Source organism: Pristiophorus japonicus, chromosome 26, assembly GCF_044704955.1.
Source record: "Pristiophorus japonicus isolate sPriJap1 chromosome 26, sPriJap1.hap1, whole genome shotgun sequence".
Taxonomy (NCBI): Eukaryota; Metazoa; Chordata; class Chondrichthyes; family Pristiophoridae; genus Pristiophorus; species Pristiophorus japonicus.
The window spans coordinates 18,520,380-18,545,498 of NC_092002.1; positions in this window are offsets into that span (position 1 = coordinate 18,520,380).

Genomic DNA, 25,119 nt, shown 5'->3' on the forward strand with positions numbered 1-25,119 from the left:
TCCCACCCACCTTTTCCCTCAACGACTATCTGTAGCACCTGTGACAGGGACTGTGGCTCTCGTATTGGACTGTTCAGCCACTTAAGGACTCATTTTAAGAGTGGAAACAAGTCTTCCTCGATTCCGAGGGACTGCCTATGATGATGATGATGCACTTTGGCAAAAAAAATCAAAGAGCAAGTTATTATTTAAATGGAGAAAAATTGGAAAAGTGCTGCAGTACAACGGGACCTGGAGGCACTTGTGCATGAAACACAAAAGGATAGTATGCAGGTACAGCAGGTGATCAGGAAGGCCAATGGAAACTTGGCCTTTATTGCAAAGGAGATGGAGTATAAAAGCAAGGAAGTCTTGCCACAGTTATACTGGGTATTGTTGAGGCCACACCTGGAATACTGCGTACAGTTTTGGTTTTCATATTTAAGAAAGGATATACTTGCTTTGGAGGCAGTTCAGAGAAGGTTCACTAGGTTGATTCCGGAGATGAGGGGTTGACTTATGAGGAAAGGTTGAGTAGGTTGGGCCTCTACTCATTGGATTTCAGAAGAATGAGAGGTGATCTTATTGAAACATATAAGATTATGAGGGGGCTTGACAAGGTGAATGCAGAGAGGATGTTTCCACTAATAGGGGAGACTAGAACTTGAGGGCATGATCTTAGAATAAGGGGCTGCCATTTAAAACTGAGACGAGGAGGAATTTCTTCTCTCAGAGGGTTGTAAATCTAAGGAATTCGCTGCCTCAGAGAGCTGTGGAAGCTGGGTCATTGAATAAATTTAAGACAGAGATAGATAGTTTGCTAACCGATAAGGGAATAAGGGGTTATGGGGAGCGGGCAGGGATGTGGACCTGAGTCCACGAACAGCCATTATCGTATTAAATGGCGGAGCAGGCTCGAGGGGCCATATGGCCTACTCCTGCTCCTATTTCTTATGTTCTTATAATATGATAACATTTTAGATTGGGTTTGAAAGTGATTTAGTTAAGTCTGAAACGAGGGTCTTAAATCTAAATAAAGGAAACTACGTAGGTATGAGAGGTGAGTTGGCTAGGGTAGATTGGGAAACTACATTAAAAGATATGATGGTAGACAAGTAATGGCTAGCATTTAAAAATTAATACATAATTTACAACAAATATACATTCTTTTAAAGCACAAAAAGCCCACAGGAAACATGGTCCAACCGTGGCTACCAAGAGAAGTTAAAGATAGCATTAGATCAAAGAGGTTTATAATGTTGTCAAAAAGAACAGTAAGCCTGAGGATTAGGAGTATTTTAGAATTCAGCAAAGGAGGATGAAGAAATTGACAAGGAAAGAGAAAAAAGAATATGAGAGTAAATTAGCAAGAGCCATAAAAACAGATTGTAAATGTTTCTATAGATATGTAAATAGGAAGAGATCAGTGAAAGTAAACGTGGGCCCATTCGAGGCAGAGACAGGAGAAATTAGAATGGGAATTAAGGACATGTCAGACACATTAAACAAATACTTTGTATCTATCTTCACGGTTGAAAACACAAAAAACATTGTTCAAAGGAAAGATTCTAGAGATAATGAAGAACTTAACTAAATCCGTATAAGACTTAATTTTTGGCTTTTTGCAATTTTGCCTGTTTCCGAGCGCAAATCGCAACAAAATAAAATTTTTAGCGCCGGGTTAGCATTAGCGACAGAGCGCGCAACTTTCGCCAAATGAACATGCGGGCGAGCATTAGCGCTATCTCCAGCGTTGCACAACAGAATTTGTGTGCCAGAGCCGAAAATTCCATCCTTAAAAAAATTGGCCGTTCTGTGCATGCGCGAATTTTAAAAAACATTTTCCCGCGCTTCTGGTCTGCTGTCCGACCACAAATGCTAATGCAGGGTGTGGCCGCGGGTATGTGCAGTACACCAGGGGCTGAATCAGCCATTTTATGATTCAATTTTAATGATGGGAGAGAAGGGCAGCAGACAGCGTGCCAGACGATTTTCACAAAAGACTAACGAAGCTCTTGTGGAGGCTGTGAAGAGGAGATGGCAGGAACTGCACAGGAGGGGTGGATCTAGACCCCTGCCATCTGTTTTTAACAGTATCTAAAGGGAGATTGTTGAGGAGGTCTCTGCCTCAGACATTGTGGTCAGGAATGCCACACAGTGCCGGAAAAAGTTTAATGATCTTTTGACAGTCGTTAGAGTGAATGCAGTTTGTATTCATGCACTCCTTTATTATTAAATTATAAATCTGGCACACTATTTGTTCTCATGCTGTTGCTGTCTCTCATGCATGACACACATGTAGGCTTAGTGTGGCACCCTATTTGCCATGAATGATCTTCACACATTATTAAGATTGGTTTCTGAGATCTCATAAGATGTTTCTGCACTTCTATGTCCTCCTGATGAACCACGTACAACTTCCAAGGCCATTACATAGAAACATAGAAAATAGGTGCAGGAGTAGGCCATTCAGCCCTTCTAGCCTGCTCCGCCATTCAATGAGTTCATGGCTGAACATGCACTTCAGTACCCGCTTCCTGCTTTCTCGCCATACCCCTTGATCCCCCGAGTCGTAAGGACTTCATCTAACTCCCTTTTGAATATATTTAGTGAATTGGCCTCAACTACTTTCTGTGGTAGAGAATTCCACAGGTTCACCACTCTCTGGGTGAAGAAGTTTCTCCTCATCTCGATCCTAAATGGCTTACCCCTTATCCTGAGACTGTGACCCCTGGTTCTGGACTTCCCCAACATTGGGAACATTCTTCCTGCATCTAACCTGTCTAAACCCATCAGAATTTTAAACATTTCTATGAGGTCCCTTCTCATTCTTCTGAACTCCAGTGAATACAAGCCCAGTTGATCCAGTCTTTCTTGATAGGTCAGTCCCACCATCCCGGGAATCAGTCTGGTGAATCTTCGCTGCACTCCCTCAATAGCAAGAATGTCCTTCCTCAAGTTAGGAGACCAAAACTGTACACAATACTCCAGGTGTGGCCTCACCAAGGCCCTGTACAACTGTAGCAACACCTCCCTGCCCCTGTACTCAAATCCCCTCGCTGTGAAGGCCAACATGCCATTTGCTTCCTTAACCGCCTGCTGTACCTGCATGCCAACCTTCAATGACTGATGTACCATGACATCCAGGTCTCGTTGCACCTCCCCTTTTCCTAATCTGTCACCATTCAGATAATAGTCTGTCTCTCTGTTTTTACCACCAAAGTGGATAACCTCACATTTATCCACATTATACTTCATCTGCCATGCATTTTCCCACTCACCTAACCTATCCAAGTCACTCTGCAGCCTCATAGCATCCTCCTCGCAGCTCACACTGCCACCCAACTTAGTGTCATCCGCAAATTTGGAGATACTATATTTAATCCCCTCGTCTAAATCATTAATGTACAATGTAAACAGCTGGGGCCCCAGTATAGAACCTTGCGGTACCCCACTAGTCACTGCCTGCCATTCTGAAAAGTACCCATTTACTCCTACTCTTTGCTTCCTGTCTGACAACCAGTTCTCAATCCACATCAGCACACTACCCCCAATCCCATGTGCTTTAACTTTGCACATTAATCTCTTGTGTGGGACCTTGTCGAAAGCCTTCTGAAAGTCCATTTATAGCACATCAACTGGTTCTCCCTTGTCCACTTTACTGGAAACATCCTCAAAAAATTCCAGAAGGTTTGTCAAGCATGATTTCCCTTTCACAAATCCATGCTGACTTGGACCTATCATGTCACCATTTTCCAAATGCACTGCTATGACATCCTTAATAATTGATTCCATCATTTTACTCACTACTGAGGTCAGGCTGACCGGTCTATAATTCCCTGTTTTCTCTCTCCCTCCTTTTTTAAAAAGTGGGGTTACATTGGCTACCCTCCACTCGATAGGAACTGATCCAGAGTCAATGGAATGTTGGAAAATGACTGTCAATGCATCCACTATTTCCAAGGCCACCTCCTTAAGTACTCTGGGATGCAGTCCATCAGGCCCTGGGGATTTATCGGCCTTCAATCCCATCAATTTCCCCAACACAATTTCCCGACTAATAAAGATTTCCCTCAGTTCCTCCTCCTTACTAGACCCTCTGACCCCTTTTATATCCAGAAGGTTGTTGATGTCCTCCCTAGTGAATACCGAACCAAAGTACTTGTTCAATTGGTCTGCCATTTCTTTGTTCCCAGTTATGACTTCCCCTGATTCTGACTGCAGGGGACCTACGTTTGTCTTTACTAACCTTTTTCTCTTTACATACCTATGGAAACTTTTGCAATCCGCCTTAATGTTCCCTGCAAGCTTCTTCTCGTATTCCATTTTCCCTGCCCTAATCAAACCCTTTGTCCTCCTCTACTGAGTTCTAAATTTCTCCCAGTCCCTGGGTTCACTGCTATTTCTGGCCAATTTGTATGCCACTTCCTTGGCTTTAATTCCATCCCTGATTTCCCTTGATAGCCACGGTTGAGCCACCTTCCCTTTTTTATTTTTACGCCTGACAGGAATGTACAATTGTTCTAGTTCATCCATGCGGTCTCTAAATGTTTGCCATTGCCCATCCACAGTCAACCCTTTAAGTATCATTCGCCAATCTATCCTAGCCAATTCACGCCTCATGCCTTCAAAGTTACCCTTCTTTAAGTTCTGGACCATGGTCTCTGAATTAACTGTTTCATTCTCCATCCTAATGCAGAATTCCACCATATGGTCACTCTTCCCCAAGGGGCCTCGCACAATGAGATTGCGAATTAATCCTCTCTCATTACACAACACCCAGTCTAAGATGGCCTCCCCCCTAGTTGGTTCCTCGACATATTGGTCTAGAAAACCATCCCTTATGCACTCCAGGAAATCCTCCTCCACCGTATTGCTTCCAGTTTGGCTCGCTCAATCTATGTGCATATTAAAGTCACCCATTATAACTGCTGCACCTTTATTGCATGCACCCCTAATTTCCTGTTTGATACCCTCCCCAACATCACTACTACTGTTTGGAGGTCTGTACACAACTCCCACTAACGTTCTTTGCCCTTTGGTGTTCTGCAGCTCTACCCATATAGATTCCACATCATCCAAGCTAATGTCCTTCCTAACTATTGCATTAACCTCCTCTTTAACCAGCAATGCTACCCCACCTCCTTTTCCTTTTATTCTATCCTTCCTGAATGTTCAATACCCCTGGATGTTGAGTTCCCAGCCCTGATCATCCTGGAGCCACGTCTCCGTAATCCCAATCACATCATATTTGTTAACATCTATTTGCACAGTTAATTCATCCACCTTATTGCGGATACTCCTTGCATTAAGACACAGGCTTGTTTTTCTAACACCCTTTGTTCTTTTAGAATTTTGCTGTACAGTGGCCCTTTTTGTTCTTTGCCTTGGGTTTCTCTGCCCTCCACTTTTCCTCATCTCCTTTCTGTCTTTTGCTTTTGCCTCCTTTTTGTCTCCCTCTGTCTCCCTGCATTGGTTCCCATCCCCCTACCATATTAGTTTAACTCCTCCCCAACAGCACTAGCAAACACTCCCCCTAGGACATTGGTTCCGGTCCTGCCCAGGTGCAGACCGTCCGGTTTGTACTGGTCCCACCTCCCCCAGAACCGGTTCCAATGCCCCAGGAATTTGAATCCCTCCCTGCTGCACCACTGCTCAAGCCACATATTCATCTGCGCTATCCTGCGATTCCTACTCTGACTAGCACGTGGCATTGGTAGCAATCCTGAGATTACTACTTTTGAGGTCCTACTTTTTAATTTAGCTCCTAACTCCTTAAATTCGTTTCGTAGGACCTCATCCCTTTTTTTACCTATGTCGTTGGTACCAATGTGCACCATGACAACTGGCTGTTCTCCCTCCCTTTTCAGAATGTCCTGCACCCGCTCAGAGACATCCTTGACCCTTGCACCAGGGAGGCAACATACCATCCTGGAGTCTCGGTTGCGGCCGCAGAAATGCCTATCTATTCCCCTCACCATTGAATCCCCTATCACTATCGCTCTCCCACTCTTTTTCCTGCCCTTCTGTGCAACAGAGCCAGCCATGGTGCCATGAACTTGGCTGCTGCTGCCCTCCCCTGATGAGTCATCTCCCCCCAACAGTACTCAAAGCGGTGTATCTGTTTTGCAGGGGGATGACCACAGGGGACTCCTGCACTACCTTCCTTGCACTACTCTTCCTGCTGGTCTTCCATTCCCTATCTGGCTGTGGATCCTTCTCCTGCGGTAAGACCAACTCGCTACACATGCTACTCACGTCATTCTCAGCATCGTGGATGCTCCAGAGTGAATCCACCCTCAGCTCCAACTCCGCAACGCGGATCGTCAGGGACACCGGAAGTGTCCCTGAGTTCCCACATGGTACAGGAGGAGCATAACACCCGACCAAGCTCTCCTGCCATGACTTAACCCTTAGATACACTTAAATTGGCAACAACAATGTTAAAAGTTACTGACTAATATAAAAAGAAAAAGAAAAACTACTCACCAATCACCAGCCAATAACTTACCCCCTAGGCTGTGACGTCGCCTTTCTGTTTCTTTCTACTTCTTTTTTGCCTTCTCCCTGTAGCTGCACAAGTACACCTCACCAACGAACTCCCGACGCCTCTCGCGGCCTTTTATAGGCCTCTGGCCCTGGACTCACGCCTCACCAACGAACTCCCGACACCTCTCGCGGCCTTTTATAGGCCTCCGACCCCGGACTCACGCCTCACCAACGAACTCCCGACGCCTCTCGCGGCCTTTTATTGGCCTCCGACCCCGGATTCACACCTCACCAACGAACTCCCGACGCCTCAGAGGACTGCATTACATTCAGACAGGTTGGTGTAAGTGCTTTGGTGGCTATCTGCATGTGCCACAAGGGCAGATGCACCCTCTGGTAACCATTCTCATTTTCACCTTTCCAGGCAAAGAAGTCCCATAACTGCCACAAACACGTGTGGACAAGCGACGGTCCGCCTCAGACCCTGCCACTTATGGACCTGGAGGAGCGAGTGGAAGGCCTCATCGGGATCTCAGGTCAGGCAACTGTCAGTGGTCGCGCTGACCCTGGCTTGGATACTGAGGGTAGTCCTACACACTGCCTGGGCTGGGTTGGGGAAATGTGATGTAGTGTCTGTGGACTAGGGTTGAGGCAATGTGATGCAGTGTCTCTGAACTGGATATAATGGTGTAGCGGCGGTCCTTCAAATGAGCCTGTGCTATGTGACCTTCCTCATGTCACTCTGCTCTCTCCCCTGCTGCTAACCACTTGTCTGTTGCTTTTTACTTCCAGATGACAAATCACAGGCGCCACATCCCTCGGATCAACCAACGTCAGGCCATCATGTGGAGGAAGACGAGGAAGAAGAGGAAGAGGAGTTGACCGAGCAGCAGACTCCAAGGATGATGTAAGATTCCCGGGCTTTGAGATCTCTGAGGTTCCTGAGACTAGTAGTGTATAAAAATGCAGTTCTGGAGTCGAATCCTGTATGCCATCTCTCCAGAGGGTGAGTTGGCAAAGTTGATCTGCTGACAGACAGGCAGACTCAGAACTGGACATGGTGGGACTGTCCAGGGCAAGCATCCTACTCACCCATTAGCTCCTTGGGTAGGATTCCCATGACCATCGAGAATCTTACTGCTACCATAACAGAGGTCACTGTCCAAACGAGGCTGGTGGCCTCCACCAGTCACACTGGAGTCCTGGAGAGTGTGGCGAGCAGCCTTTCCAAGTTCCCCAGTGTGACACCCAAACACACCCCCACACCATCTGTGACTGGCGACGCCAACAAAGAGGATCGGCAGTCAGAAGCCGGACCTTCCACGACATGAGCTCATCCAGTGTCTCCCCAGGAGGTGTCCCCAATGTCTCTCCCCCCAACACAGCAGCACTCTGACAACATTGTTGCATGCCATCGTGGTGCCACTTTGGGTACGAGGAGCAGGCAAGGAAGGGGGAATAAGGGTAAAGGGGGGAAAAAGCGGTGGTAAAAGACAGTTGGGGAGGGGATGGTGATTATAATTTTGTTGTTGTTGTTTAATCACACTTTAATCAAAATTTATTATTAGAGTGGGTTAGAGTGGACAAACATGCCGTTCACTCTTCAAAGTGTTCAGTTATGAGCTGCTGACGTAAGGCTTTGCAGCAGCGAAATTTCCACGATGCCTCCCCTGTGGTTGTGGTGGGGGTGGTGGTGGCATGGGTTCCTCTCCAGGCTCCTCTTCCTTTTCCTCCTCCTCCCCCACCCCCCCCCCCCCCGGAGGTGCTCCTGCAATCCCCATTTGCAATTCCTGTCCCCTCATGATCGCTAAGTTGTGCAGCATGCAGCACACCACAATGAACTCAGAGATCTGTTGAGGGGAGTATTGCAGGCAGCCTCCAGAGTGATCCAGGCATCAGAGGCGCTGCTTCAGCATTCCAACTGTCTGTTTGGCAATATTGCGTGTGGCTGCATGGCTCTCATTATAGCGATGCTCGGCTTCTGTCTGAGGGTTCCAGAGGGGTAGCAGGAGCCAGGTGGCAAGGCCATAACCTTTGACCCTGAGTATCCAGCTCTGGCCTTGTGGTTGACACTGGGACAGGCCTGAAACATTTCTCTCACACAAGTGAAAGCATCATGGATGCTTCCTGGATATTGGGAATTGACTGCCATGATGCGCTGATTATGGTCGCAGACGATCTGTACGTTCATGGAGTGGAATCCCTTTCGGTTTCAATAAACCTCTGGATTTTGTAAAGGTGCTCTCAGGGCAATGGTGCCTACAATCAAGGGCACCCTGAACCTTGGGGAAGCCAGCAAATCGTCCAAAACCTACAGCCCTCTCATTTTGAGCCTCCTTGGTCATTGGGAAGTTTATGAAGTCCACCCTGCGTATGTCGTCATCATATCATCATCATCATAGGTGGTCCCTCGAATGAGGATGACTTGCTTCCACATGAATTTACAGATGTTTCGATGAAGGACCCGATATTCCAGTCCTGAACTCCAGTTGAAGGGGTGGAAGATGCCTGTGCATGGATTTTTTTAACGTGTGGTGACCGTTGCACAGCAGCCACCACACGGGCTTGACAGAGCTAGGCCTTTATCCAGTGGCAAGGGTTAACCAGGACGACTGGAGACCTACTCTGCTGCACGGACCTAGAGCGCACACATATCGCAGTGTGGACTGGCCCGTGCTACCCCTGGGCTCTTGCCTCTTCTGGACCCCGTACCCTAATTTGCCGCACCTCTGCTATGATCACTCGCCGCTCCTCTGCCACAAAACACTCGCCGCACCTTCGCCACGATCCCCCACCGCACATCCGCACCAAACATTCGCCGATCCTCCGCCACGATCACCCACCGAATCTCAGCCACGATCCCTTCCTAAGTCTCTGCTTTACAAGGGCCTCGCCGATGCTCCTGCCCACACTCCAAACAGCGACCTGGGTCCTAACAACATCACCCAATCACCTACCTCGACGCCGTCGCACACTTGGAGCAGCTCGCACTGGATGTTGTAGTGGTACGCTCCAGCTCTTATACTTCCCGACCTGTGGAACTGTTTTCTCACAGGTTGGGGGGCCCTGATGTTCCAGGGCCTGTCACTCCAGCTCTTATACTTCCCGACCTGTGGAACTGTTCTCTCACAGGTTGGGGGGCCCTGATGTTCCAGGGCCTGTCACTCCAGCTCTTATACTTCCCGATCTGTGGAGTACAGTGCAGTAGTCACCTGGCAAATGCAGTAATGTGTAGCATGCTGCGAGATGGAGCATATGTCCCCCACTGATGCCTGAAAGGAGCCATTGGCATAGACAGCAAGTGCCGCAGTCATCTTCACCTCCATGGGCAGTGCAGCATTGGTGTCGCTGGTAGGCTGTAAGTCTGTCTGTACGAGCTGGCATATCTCTGTCAGCACTTCTTTTCGGAAGCGCAGCCTTCTAACGCACTGTGCCTCAGAGAGCTGCAGGTATGAGCAATGTTCCATGTAAAATCTTTGGTAGTAAGGCCTTCTCTCTATACCTTTCCAACCTCTTCGATTACGTTAAAAATTATCATCAATAAGTCTCTTACAGCTCAATGCCGTATAAATATAGCAGCCAGGAATAATGGCTGACATAGTATACCCCCCATCTTTTAAAATGTTCTTAAATGTCCTTTAAAACAAACTATAAACTCACATAAACTTCACAATGCAAAGTATGCAGTCACGCAGCATTCTTCTCCCAATGATTTTAATCAATCAGAACTCCAACTTTCTCCTCTGTTACCAAGATGGTGCCGTTAGTGCCTGGTGCGCCCGGGGTGCGACTGTTTTTGGCTGGCGGGTTCCCGGGCACGTGCTAAATCGGGCGATAGGCTCGAATGCTCCGCCCGGGCCGTTAGCACGACGATTTACGTCATCCAAACGTTGAACACAACGGGCAGGCGTTGCGTTTTAGCGCAGCCGCAAAACCATTGCCGAAAGTTCCGCCCGGGTGCAAAATCTTGCGTGCCTCGTTTTACCCAAAAAATTAACATTTTTGCGCCGCACCCGGGCGCTAAACGGTATGCAAATTAGTTGAAAATCCAGCCCATAGTACTGCAAAAATTAATGTGTCTAAGTGGCGACAAATTCCCTGGATGTGACGACCTGCATCCTAGGGTTTTAAAAGACGTAGCTGCAGAGATAGTGGATGCATTCGTATTAATCTTCCAGAATTCCCTTGATCCTATAACAGTCCACAAGAATTGGAAGGTAGCAAATATAACCCTGCTGTTTAAGAAAGGAGGAAGAGAAAAAAACAGGAAACCATAGGCCAGTTAGCCTGACATCAGTAGTAGGCAAAATGCGAGAATCTATTATTCATCATCATCATAGGCAGTCCCTCGGAATCGAGGAAGATTTGCTTCTACTCTTAAAATGAATCCTTAGGTGGCTGAACAGTCCAATACGAGAACCACAGTCCCTGTAACAGGTGGGACAGATAGTCGTTGAGGGAAAGGGAGGGTGGGATAGGTTTGCCGCACGCTCTTTCCGCTGCCTGCGCTTGATTTCTGCATGCTCTCGGCGATGAGACTCGAGGTGCTCCCGGATGCACTTCCTCCACTTAGGACGGTCTTTGGCCAGGGACTCCTCAGTGTCAGTGGGGATGTTGCACTTTATCAGGAAGGCTTTGAGGGTGCCCTTGTCACGTTTCCTCTGCCCACCTTTGGCTCGCTTGCCATGAAGGAGCTCCAAATAGAGCGCTTGCTTTGGGAGTCTTGAGTCTGGCATGCGAACAATGTGGCCTGCCCAGCGTAGCTGATCAAGTGTGGTCAGTGCTTCGATGCTGGAGATGTTGGCCTGGTCGAAGACATGTTGTGCGTCTGTCCTCCCAGGGGATTTGTAGGATCTTGTGGAGACATCGTTGGTGGTATTTCTCCAGCGACTTGAGGTGTCTACTGTGCATGGTCCATGTCTCTGAGCCATACAGGAGGGCAGGTATTACTACAACCCTGTAGAGCCGTGGTAATAGGGCGCTTTTAAACTTGTAATATGATTAGTCAGAGTCAACATGGTTTTATGAAAGAGATATGGCAAATCTGAACCAGTGGATGTAGTGTATTTGGATTTTCAAAAAGCACAAAAGTTTATTACTCAAATTAGGACTTATGGGATTGGAGGTAATATATTACCGTGGACTGAGGATTGGTTAATGGACAGAAGACAGAGAGTAGGAATAAATGGGACTTTTTCAGGTTGGCAGGCTGTAACTAGCGGGGTACTGCATGGATAAGTGCTTGGGCCTCAGCTATTTGCAATCTATATTAATGACTTAAATGAAAGGACTGAGTATAACGTAGCCAAGTTTACTGATGATACAAAGTTAGGTGGGAAAGTAAGCTGTTAGGAAAATGCAAAGAGGCTGCAGCGAGATATACACAGGTTGACTAAGTGGGCAAAAACATGGAAAATGGAATACAATGTGGGGAAGTGTGAAGTTATCTACTTTGGTAGGAAAAACAAACAAGCAGAATATTTTATGAATGGTGAGAGACTGGGAAATGTTTGCATTCAGAGGGACCTGGGTATCCTTGTGCATCACAGAAAGTTAACACACAGGTACAGCAAGCAATTGAGAAAGCAAATGGTATGTTAGCTTTAGAGTACAAGAGCAAGGAAGTCTTACTACAATTATACAGGGCTTTGGTGAGGCCACACCTTCAAGTACTGTGTACAGTCCTGGTCTCCTTACCTAAGGAAATGCATACTTGCCTTAGAGGGAGTGCAACAAAGGTTCACTAGACTTGTTCCTGGGATGAGGGGATTGCCCCATGAGGAGAGATTGAGTAGACTAGGCCTATATTCCCTAGAGTTTAGAAGAATGAGCTTTGATCTAATTGAAAGCAATGCACGCTTGGCCGGCCTCCCACATTCTACCATAGGTAAACTAGAGGTGATCCAAAACTCGGCTGCCCATGTCATAATTCGCACCAAGTCCCGCTCACCCATCACTGACCTACATTGGCTTCCAGTTAAGCAACGCCTCAATTTCAAAATTCACATCCTTATTTTCAAATCCCTCCATGGCCTCGGCCCTCCCTATCTCTGTAATCTCCTCCAGCCCCACAACATCCCAAGATGTTTGCGCTCCTCAAAATCTGCTCTCTTGAGCATCCCTGATTATAATTGCTCCACCATCGGTGGCTATGCCTTCTGTTGCCGAGGCCCCAAGCTCTGGAATTCCCTGCCAAACCTCTCCACCTCTCTACCCTCCTTCAAGACACTCCATAAAACATACCTCTTTGACCAAGCTTTCGGTCACCTGCCCTAATTTCTACTTATGCGGTTCAGAGTCAAATATTTTTTACTCTCATACTACTCCTCTGAAACTCCTTGGGATGTTTCACTATGTTAAAGGCAATATAAATAAAAGTTGTTGTTGTTGAAACATATAAAATTCTTAAGAAGCTTGACGGGGTTAATGCTGAGAAGATGTTTCCCCTGGCTGGGGAATCTAGAACACGGGGTCACAGTCTCAGAATAAGGAGTCGGCCATTTAGGACTGAGATGAAGAGAAATTTCTTCACTCAAAGGGTGGTAAATCTTTGAAATTCTTTACCCCAGAGAGCTGTGGATGCTCAGTCATTGAGTTCAAGACAGAAGTCGATGCATTTTTGGGAACAAAGGGAATTAAGGGATATGAGGATAGTGCGGGAAGGTGGAATTGAGTTAGAAGGTAAGCCATGATATTGTTGAATGGCGGAGCTGGCTCGAAGGGCCAAAATTCCAATTTCTTATGTTCTTTGTGTCTTCAGCTGCCTAGGTCCTAAGGTCTGGAATTCCCTCCTTAAATCTCTCTGCCTCTTCACTTTTCTTTCCTCCTTTAAGATGCTCCTTAGAACCTACCTCTTTGGCCAAGCTTCTGGTCATCTGCCCCAGTATCTACTTATTTGGCTCAGTGTCAATTTTTTTTTTGATAATGCTCCTGCGAAGTGCCTTGGGACATTTTATGATGTTAAAGGCGCTATATAAACATATATTGTTGTTGTTATTGATTCTGTCCCCCACTCTCATGTTTATAACCATATCTCATTAACTGCAGTTGCCACCTATGGTGAGAAGTTGGGAGGTAAAGAGGCCCTAACATGCCAATGTCCTATTAATTCTTTAACATGTGGTAGTGGCCTAGAAATTGGTTTATGCCCAACTTCGGTCACGAACCCAGCAGCAACCATGCACCACCGTGCTGAGACTGATGAAGAAGAGAAGCTCTCGTCATCAGTGCTGGGGTTGCCATTTGTACCCCAAGAAGCAGAGAACTGGTTGTAAAGATGAATATCGGTCAACGGGAATTGCAGCACTGAACCCATTGTGAGTCCGGGGTGGGTGTGAGAAGATCAGGAGTCGAGGGATGAGCAAGGGCCAGCAGTAGCCCGCAGTTATAACATGGAGCTAGGAGCACTCATGCCTCTTCAGGGTCCATATTCAGGTAAATTAAAAAAATGTACTTACCATTTTAGAAGTGGTCTTTTATGATTGCTAGTTTGGCTGCTGGTCATGTGAGAAAACTGACCACAGCATGCACAGCAGACACTGTGGTCAGTTGCAATCCAATATTGGTAAGGTGTCTGAAATAGCTGTTAGATCCTTGATCGCAGTGTTCAGTTCTATTCGCAACTCCTCAGATAATGAAACAGTCTGTGCCTGCATGCAGCAAGATCTAGACAACATTCAGGCTTATTCTGAGAAGTGGCAAGTAATTTTGCACCACACAAGTGCCTGGCAATGACCATCTCTAACAAAAAAGTCTAGCTACATCCCCTTGACATTCAACAGAATTACCATAGCCATATCCCCCACCGTCAATATCCTGGGGGTCACCATTGACCAGAAACTTAACTGGACCAGCTACATAAATATTGTGGCTACAAGAGCAGGTCAGATGCTGGGTATTCTGTGGCGAGTGACTCACCTCCCGACTCTCCAAAACCTTTCCACGATCTACAACGCACAAGTCAGGAGTGTGATGGAATACTCTCCACTTGCCTGGATGAGTGCAGCTCCAACACTCACGAAGCTCGACACCATCCAGGACAAAGCGGCCAGCTTGATTGGCACCCCATCCATGACCTTAAACATTCTCTCCCTCCACCACCGGCGCAACGTTACTACTATTATGTCTATAATGTACCTATGAATGGCTCCACGAGGCAATGTGTTGTACTCAAACTGTACTGACCTTGGTCGTTTATTCCTAACTCCAGAGTGAGGCAGCCGCATGGTGGCTACCATTTTATATAGCCCGTGCCACCAGGGCAGGAAACCTCAGTCTCCACCAGTTGCACCCTCTAGTAGTGCCAGCATAGAATATACACAGTGTAAACCTTATTGACAGTACATCAGGTAAACAAGTCTCCATCTTATGCAACTATGCAGTGACTACACAGAGTATATCTATAGTCTGCATATATAACATCACTCTCTCCCAAGTCCTTTGTGCCAATTACCTTTGCACTATGTGCTCTGGCTTAGCTCTCACCAGACTTAAGTGCCAATAGCCCTTACACTTTGGCTGTGCTATGGCTTGGCTCTCTCCCTGTTAACCCCCAAGTCCTTTTGCCACAACGTTGGCTAGTGGTTATCAGTTTGGATGGTTCGATGATGCAGTGGAGGTTCCAGTGTGTTCTGGGTGTGATTCATGTGTGTGTCCATGGCTACATCCATTTAACCCCCCCCCAACAGCGAGATCATGCAGCTGGCCCGTTACATTAACACACAGGATCAGACACAGTGCAAGTACAAAGAAATGAAGAAAAAAAAGTTTGTATCGTGGCCCCTTGGTTCAGTGACTTACATTCGTTACATTTTACGGTCGTGCGCCAGGATTGGGTAGATTGCATTCATGGTTCAATCATGGTCAGTACTGAGGTAGCAGTACAGGTATGCGAGGACGCTGGTTCCAGAACAACTGGACGGGGTCCTAGTTGCCTGATGGTGGCGCTGTGCCCCCTGCTAGTGGGGTGGGCTTGGTTCGCTCACCTAGCCAGGACTCAGGGCCTTTGCCATTGCTTAGTGGTGGGCAGAGCCACAGATGTGTGTGGCCTCCCTGTCCTTCTTTGAGGGCTGCAGAATCTTCTGTCTGCTCTTTAACGGTGTTGGGAAGCTGGCTGTTCCAGGTCCCGTTTGGGGAACTCGTTGGTTCTGAACTTTCGCGACTGGGTCTTGAGGCTGTGCTGTCTCCACCCGGATGGTGGGCAGCCGACTGCACGTATTGGCGTTGTTTTCATTTCCAGGTCTGTGGCGAATAGTGTCATCGGGTGCCTACAGCGTGGGATAGACCTGGGGCAGGGTAACAGTATCAGTGCCTTCATCCTCCTGAGGTCACTGACCTATAACTTATGGGGACACCTGGGGCAGGGCATCAGGATCAGCACCTTTACCCTCCCAAATTCGCTCGCTTGCTACTTTTGGGGAAACTCTATTCCCGACATCTCGCAACAACATTTTGTTCACAATCTTTCTCGGTTCGTTACATTGATTGCCATACATACAATGTCTCTTTAAGTTCAGTTGGTTGCAGGTCTCCTTTAAAAGAACCCTGCTGGCTTTACCTCAATCAAATCCTTTGTTAGACATCACGTGTTGGTCCCTCAGTGTTGCACCTCGTGGTATTGCCGCGTCCATCTTTTTTTTCAGCTACGCTGCACCTCGCTGCAGCAGGGATGCCATCTTGCCTCTGTCCTCGAAGTGGACTGCCTTGATCCTTCTCTCCCGTGATTCTGCCACAAAAGCTGGAAGAGTGCCTGTGAATTCGATCTTCCTCCCCAGGAGTCCTGCCACTGGAGCCGGGAAGATACTTTTAGGTCGTTCTGGTCAGATCATTGCCACGCAGTCATGATGGATGGTATGTGCCTCAGCTACTGCGCTGATCTGTTCTCTGGTGCCTAGCCCAAGCAAAGGTGGGGTTTTGCTCTGTCTCTGAGCACGGAGGACATCGATTGCTGGAGTGAAGAGTCTTCCCATTTCCACTGGATCTTCTCCATCCACCTTCTTCCGAGTAGCGTTGGACCATCACCTGCAACAATCCACAGAGGTAACTTGTGCACCACATCATTATGGATTACACTTACATCTGCACTACCAAGGACTGGGATCAGTTCCTTGGTGTAGATGCGCTACTTTTCCTGTACTGGAACCAGCTCGGGTCGTTTTTCGTTCCATAGCCTCTCAAAGGCATTCTGGCTCATCACTGACTGGCTCGCTCTCGTGTCCACTTCCATGAAAACTGGAACGCCGTTTATCTCGACTTCCATCTTCACTGGAGGACAATCGGTGGTGCAGGTATACACTCCATACACTTCTTCTTGGGGCTGAGCTGCCTCTCTGGCCAAACTATCATACTCCCGCTGGATTCAAAGTCATCTACTGACACCTGTGCTAGACGGTGAGTCATATTTCTTTTACACATACGCTGGAGGTGGCCCTTCGTGTTACAGGCTTTGCATACTAACTCAGCAAACCGAGACTGGTGAGTCCTATGGTTTCCTCCGCAACGCTAGCATGGTGCAGCTTGATTAGCACCCCTCGGCGGACTCTGAGTTCTGGAACCCTGAGGTCTGTGCTCTCTGCCCTGGGCAGAGCCATGTTCTACAATCTTGCCTGTGAAAGGCACCATTCTGTGTACAGTACTTGCTGGGTTTGAGTTCACAGGATGAATAATTTGCTAGGTAATGTAGGTTGAGGGTCATGAATGCCTGACTGATGCTGATGGCCTTCTACAGGTTGCCTGTGGTGTCGGCAGATAATAGCTTGTGAAGGAGGCCCTCGTGGCCAATTCCTATAATGAAGATGTTTCGCAATGCTTCGTTGAGGTGCATGCCAAAATCACATGGTGCCGCAAGTCTCCTGAGGTCGGCAGCATATTTTGCAATCTCCTGGCCCTCAGGTCTGCGGTGAGTGTAGAATCTGTGCGTGGCCATGAGGATGCTCTCTTTTGGGTTTAGTTGGTCGCGAATTGTTCAGTCAACTCATCGTATGTCCTATCCTTGGCCTTCGTGGGTGCCAGCAAGTCCCTGACAAGGCGGTAGAACTCGAGCCCACAATTGGTCAGCAGTATAGCCTTGCGCTTCTCCACCGATGCGTCTGTCTCCCCTGCCAGGTCATTTGCCACGAAATATAGCTCGAGTCTTTCCGTGAAGGCATTCCAATCACCACCCTCTGCAAAGTCTTTTCGTGTGCCAAAGGTAGCCATAATCGCGTGAAAGTCCATATTCTCATCGGCAGTTATTATGTCTGTAATGAATGACTCCACAAGGCAATGTGTTGTACTTAAACTGTAGTGACCTTGGCCCTTTATTCGTAACTCCAGAGTGAGGCAGCTGCATGGTGGCTACCTTTTATACAGCCCCTGCCACCAGGGCAGGAAACCCTGGTCTCCACCAGTTGCACCTTCCAATGGTGCCAACATAGCATATACACAGTGTAAACCTTATTGATAGTACATCAGGTAAACAAGTCTCTATCTTATGCAACTATGCAGTGACTACACAGAGAATATATCTATCTGTAGTCTGCATATCTAATAGCTACAGTATGCACCATCTACAAAATACATTGTAGCAACTCGTCAAGGTTTCTTCGAAAGCATCTGCCAAACCACCTAGGACAAGGGCAGCAGGTGCATGGGAACACCACCACCTGCCAAGTTCCCTTCCAAGTCCCACACCATCCTGACTTGGAAATATATTGCAATTTCTCATTGTTGCCACGTCAAAATCCTGGAACTCCCTCTAATAGCACTGTGGGAGTATCTTCACCTCATGGACTACAGCAGTTCAAGAATGCGGGCCTTGCCAGTGATGCCTACATCCCATTAATGATTTTTTTTATTGCACTGGCAATGGGCCAAATGTCTATTTCAGGTGAGTGTCCTGGACGACTACTGAGTGTCCAAAGCAATATGGTGAGCGGGACTTTCACAGAGTTGAATGAAGCTTCCACAGAGTTGAATGAGCACGGACACATGGCACTGAACCCTTACCACATGTTTATTGCCTGAAAAAAACAGCCCTTCATTTTAAAATTAGGAGATAAGCCAGTAGAAATTCCTGGACTGTGGTATGTAATATCTGGTATTTATATCCACCCTTGCATTCCTCATAAATTAAATGGCATGCTTTGTAGGGACAAGAGTTGCATACCATTTAATACAAAATAATTTATTCTGCTAAGATGGAGCTGTGCTCTTTCGGACAGGAAGTCTGAAACACAAGCTTAGTTACTTTGAACATAAGAACATAAGAAATAGGAGCAGGAGTAAGCCATTCGGCCTGTCAAGCCTGCCCCATCATTCAATAAATCGTGTCTGATCCTTAACTCCACTTTCCTGCCCGATTCCCATATCCCTGATTCCCTTAATATTCAAAAATCTATCAATTTCAGCCTTGAACATAGTCAACAACTGAGCCTCCACAGCTCTCTGGGGGAGAGAATTCTAAAGATTCACCACCCTCTGATTGAAGAAATTTCTTCTTATTTCAGTCCTAAATAGCTGACCCCTTATTCTGAGACTGTGACACCTGGTTCTAGACTCCCCAGCCAGGGGAAACATCCTCCCTGCATCTACCCTGTCAAGCCCTGTAAGAATTGTATATGTTTCAATTAGATCACCTCTCATTCTTCTAAACTCTATGGAATATAGGCCTAGTCTATTCAATCTCTCCCCATAGAACAATCCCCCCATCCCAGGAATCAGTCTGATGAACCTTCGTTGCACACCCTCTATGGCAAGTATATCCTTCCTTAGGTAAGGAGACCAAAACTGTACACAATATTCCAGGTGTGGTCTCACCAGGGCCCTATATAATTGCAGGACCTAGGTCGCCGTTTGGAGCGTGGGCAGGAGCATCGGCGGGGCCCTGGTACAGCAGAGGAGCGGGAAGGTCGTGGCGGACTTGCGATGAGCAATCAGGGCGGAAGAGTGATGAGGGATCGTGGCTGAGATTTGGTGGGTGATCGTGACGGAGATTCGCCGAGTGTTTTTGTGGCGGAGGAACGGTGAGGGATCGTGGCAGAGGTGCGGCAAATGTTTGTGGCGGAGGAGCAGCGAGAGATCGTGTCAGAAGTGCGGTGAATGAGGGTACGGGGCCCAGAAGAGCCAAGGGCCCAAGGGCAGCACGGGCCTGCCCATACTGTGATATACACTAGGTCCGTGCAGCAGAGCCGGTCTCCAGTTGTCCTGGTTAACCCATGCCACTGGATAGCTTTGTCAAGCCCGTGTGATGGCTGGTGTGCAACGGTAACCACACATTAAAAAAATCCACGCACAGCCATCTTCCACCCCCTCAACTGGAGTTCAGGACCTGGAACATCAGGTCCTTCATTGAAACATCTGTGAACTCATGGGGAAGCAAGTCATCCTCGTTCGAGGGACTGCCTATGATGATGATATAATTGCAGTAAGAAATCTTTATTGTTATACTCAAATCCTCTTGTAATAAAGACCAACATACCATTTGCTTTCTTAACTGCTTGATGTACCTGCATGTTAACTTACATTTTGCAATATGTATATTGCTCGTCAGTTTCAGCTGCGGGTCAGAAGAACCCAGCATTACATAAGTGGCTTTTTCTTCTTTTTAAAGATTGTTTTGCATCGCTAACAAAGTGCAATGCCTGCAGTGTGACATCTGTATGCAGTCCACTTAGGGCGGTCTCAGGCCAGGGATTCCCAGGTGCCGGTGGGGCTGCTGCACTTTATCAAGGAGGCTTTGAAGGTGTTCTTGAAACACTTCCTCTGTCCACCTGGAGCTCGATGGCATGTAGGAGCTCCGAGCAGAGTGCTTTGGAAGTCTCATGTCGGGCATGCGAACAATGTGGCCCACCCAACAGAGCTGGTCGAGTGTGGTCAGTGCTTCGATGCTGGGGATATTGGCCTGAGCGAGAATACTGATGTTGGTGTGTCTATCCTCCCAGTGGATTTGCAGGATCTTGCAGAGGCAGCGCTGATGATACTTATCCAGTGCTTTGAGGTGACTACTGTATAAAGTCCACATCTCTGAGCCATATAGGAGGGCGTATATCACTACTGCCCTGTAGACCATAAACTTGGTGCCAGATTTGAGGTCTTGGTCTTCAAACACTCTCTTCCTCAAGCATCAGTGAGGGCGTTGAGCACTTAAGAGTCTCATCGCCGAGAGCATGCAGAAAACAAATGCAGACAGCTGAAGGAGTGTGCAGAAAACCAGACTCCCCACACACCCTTTCCTTCAATGACTGTCTGTCCCATCTGTGACAGAGATTGTAATTCCCGCATTGGACAGTTCAGTCACCTGAGAGACACCTGGAAGCAAGTCTTCCTCGTTTTCAAGGGACTGCCTATAATGGTAGATGTATGCACTGACATCAATTTATAACATCTTACTAGTAGATCTCGAAGCGTTGATCACAGGAAGTCATGGATACGTTGAGTGATGACGACAAAGAGAATTATATAATATAATGGGTAATGTGTCCTTGTAAATTGCATAGAATATACAACACAGAAACAGACAATTCAGCCCACCTAGTCTGTGCTGGTGTTTATACTTCTCCCAAGTCAATGTCAATTTTATAGAATTTACAATAAAATGAATGTAAGTAATTAGACAGGGGGACACAATTGCATATTACAATGTTTAGATATATTTTGCAGTAAAAAATAAATTTAAGGTACAATTAATTAATGTGAAATATATAAAATTGTCTAATGAAATGTTTATGTATGGGCTCCGTGAGGAATTTTCCAGATTTTTCCCCCCTAATTGGCCTGGGTTTCTAGCTAGGTTTTCCCCTTTTCCAGAAGATCACATGGCTTTCGGGTAGGGTATTGGGGAGTGTATGGGGGAAGAAATTTGTTTTAGCCAGTAAAGTTATCGGTGTCAACGGCAACTGGAGTTGATAGCCACTGAAAATGGCTGCAACGCTAACGGAGCAAAATTCATCTGGGGGAGTGAAGGTGGTTGGCGCAGCGCATACCTGCCGTACACTGCCATCCCGGTGCCACTGCCAGAGGCAGCCGACCTGAAGTTTGTGTGCAGGAGCTGCGTTGGAGCTTCCCACAGCCTGTGGGCAATGAAGCGGTCCGAGAATTAAAGGGGCCATGCACACTGAAGCAATACAAATTAAATTGAAGTGAAACAATGCAGTTTTTAACATTCCTGCCTTTTAAAAATATATTTAATATTAAAATGAAGTCCAGTGAATATTCAGCTCTGAAAGCTGAATTCCCTTCCGAACCTCAAAAAATGGGAAAAATGCCTCAGCACTAACACAAATGGCTCAGCAAGCCAGGGAATGGGCATCCAGCGTCTTGCGTGCAGCACTCCAGCCTTGCACAGGGGGTCAACACAGCAAGACAGGCCCTCTACCCACAGGGGCCAGGAGGCCTTCCAGAAAAATAGATGTACATCACCTAGGCCATCACTGCCCACGGTATCGTCCCCCACCACCTGGCTCCAGTGCCCAAAGAAGCTTTATCACCTCAGACCACAGGTCAAGGTCAGTGAATGCATCTTCAAAAGTTGTCTCCTACCAATTGCAGCACTAGCCGTCTCCAGGTCCAAGACCACCCAAACCTCTAACGTTGAACTGCAGTACGTGGATGATGCCTGCATCTGCACACATTCGGAGACTGAACTCCAGGATATAGTCGATGTATTCACCGAGACATATGAAGTATGGGCCTTACGCTTAACATCCATAAGACAAAGGTCCTCCACCAGCCTGTCCTTGCCGCACAGCACTGCCCCCCAGTCATCAAGATTCACGGCACGGCTCTCGACACCGTGGACCACTTCCCATACCTCGGGAGCCTCTTGTCAACAAAGGCAGGCAATGATGCGGAGATTCAACATCGCCTCCAGTGCGCCAGTGCAGCCTTCGGCCGGCTGAGGAAAAGAGTGTTCGAAGACCAAGCCCTCAAACCTACCACCAAGCTCATGGTCTACAGGGCTGCAGTAATTCTCGCCCTCCTGTATGGATCAGAGGCAAGGACGACTTACAGAAGACACATCAAGTCGCTGGAGATATATCACCAACGATGTCACCGCAAGAGCCTCCAAATTCCCTGGGAGGACAGACGCACCAACATCAGTGTACTCACCCAGGCTAACATCCCCAGCATTGAAGCACTAACGACACCAGATCAGCTTCGCTGGGCAGGCCAATTAATTTGCATGCCAGACACGAGACTCCCTAAGCAACTGCTATATGCGGAGCTCCTTCATGGAAAACGAGCCAAAGGTGGGCAGCGGAAACACTACAAGGACACCCTCAAAGCCTCCGTGGTGAAATGCGACATGCCTGGGAGACCCTGGCCGATGACCGCCCTAGGTGGAGAAAGTGCATCCGGGAGGGCGGTGAGCTCTTCGAATCTCAACGCTGTGAGCGTGAAGTGGTCAGGCACAGGCAGCGGAAGCAGAGTGTGGTAAATGTGCCACCCCCCCCTCCCCCAACGAATATCTGTCCCACCTGTGACAGGGTCTCTGGCTCTCGTGTTGGATTGTTCAGCCACCAAAGAACTCACTTTAGGAGTGGAAGAAAATCTTCCTCGATTTCAAGGGGCTGCCTATGATGATGATGGCACCACTAGCCTCACACGCTGCTCAATGCAGGACCCCCATCTCCAATCACTCACGTACCAACAATCTGCACCACTCACGAGGCACATCTCCAATTCCTAACGTTACCCCTTGAAGGAGATGGTGCAGGGCATTCTTGGCAGAGGCATGGCTGAGCCCTTGGCCAGGGGTGGGGCTGAAAGCATCCAAGATGCTGGTATCCTCATAAGTTATCCTCCTTCTGGCATGCACCTCATGATTTCCCAAATTCCACCCTTGTGCCTTCCTCATTTCACACACCCAAGAAATGCAGCCTGCCCAGCCAGCGGGTGACCAAGAAGAGGGAGAGTGAAGATTATTGACTTGACACTTCCAGTCACCAGCACCTCAAGGTCAACCAGCAAGAACCTTTGCAGTGTCCCCCACTGAAAGTCAGTAGCCTTCCACCAGCCATGCTGCAGCCACTGAGGAAGCATTGCGTGACATCAGTAGGAGAGACAAAGGGACACACAAGACAGTCACTAAGAGAATGCATACGGGTGATGAGTTGATTTCTTGATGTCACATTGGATCGATAGATGTATATAGTTGGATTGGAAAGTTTGCTTTGTGGTGGCTTTTATTTCAGCATCATGGGCAAGAGGACATTGTGATGGTCAGTAACAGATGTAAGATAAGGTGTGGGATTAATGTTGAAAGGAGAATTGGGGTTATGGTCACTGGGACCACAGGCAGATGATTCCATCCTGGTATCCCAGCCACAAAGGGGCTGTCTGGAATGCATCATAAGAACATGAGAAATAGAAGCAGGAGTAGGCCATTTGGCCCCTCGAGCCTGCTGATGGCTCATGGCTGATCTGATCTTGGCCTCAACTCCACTTCCCTGCCCGCTCCCATTCCTTCCAGCTGATTCCTCCTCTTCTGTGTCGTCCTCTTCCTTCTGCAAGTGGATGCTGTAAATGTGAAATGACAGCATATTGGGCCCAAGTTTCCACATGATTCGCGCCTGATTTTTAGGAGCAACTGGTGGAGAACGGACTATTTTAGAAATCGCAATTCTCCACATTTTTTTTTTTGCAGTTCTAGTCAGGTAGAACAGTTCTAGTTTAGAACAGAATTTTTTCTTCAAAAGGGGGCGTGTCCGGCCACTGACACCTGATTTGAAAGTTTCCACAATGAAAATGTACTCCAAACTAAAGTAGAATGGAGCCAGTGAAGATTTTTGTAGAACTGAAAAAACCTGTTCTACACATTAAAAAATCAGGCGCAGGTTACAAATTAGGCGTCCAGAACGAGGTGGGGGGGGGGGGGGGGGGGGAAGGGAACTCATTAAATTCAACAATAAATCCTTATTTATACTTCTACAAATATTATACAAATAAATCCAACCTGAATAAACATTTATAAGCCAAGAAAAGATTAAATAAACCATCTTCCTACCTGTGTGAAAGTGCTTCAGCCAGGGAGAATTCTGTAGCCGTTCGTGCCGCTGAGCAGGAGGGGGAGAGAGAGAGAGAGAGAGAGAGAGAGGAGGGAGGGAGAGAGAGAGAGGGGGAGGGGGAGAGAGAGAGAGGGGGAGGGAGGGAGAGAGAGGGAGGGAGGGAGAGAGAGGGGGAGGGAGGGAGAGAGAGAGAGAGAGGGGAGGGAGGGAGAGAGAGAGGGGAGGGAGGGAGAGAGAGGGAGGGAGGGAGAGAGAGAGAGGGGAGGAGGGAGAGAGGGTGGGAGGGAGGGAGAGAGAGAGGGGAGGGAGGGAGAGAGAAGGGAGAGATGGAGAGAGAGGGGAGGGAGAGAGAGGGGAGGGAGGGAGAGAGATAGGGGGGGTGAGAGAGAGAGAGGGGGGGAGAGAGAGAGAGGGGGGAGAGAGAGAGGGGGGGAGAGAGAGAGGGGGGGGAGAGAGAGAGAGGGGGGGAGAGAGAGGGGGGGAGAGATAGGGGGGGAGAGAGGGGGAGAGAGAGGGGGGAGGGAGGGGAAGAGAGAGGGAGGGGGGGAGAGAGAGAGAGAGAGGGAGGGAGAGAGAGAGAGAGGGGGATGGGGAGGGAGAGAGGGGGATGGGGAGGGGAGAGAGAGAGAGGGGAAGGGAGAGAGAGAGAGGGGGAGGGAGGGAGGGA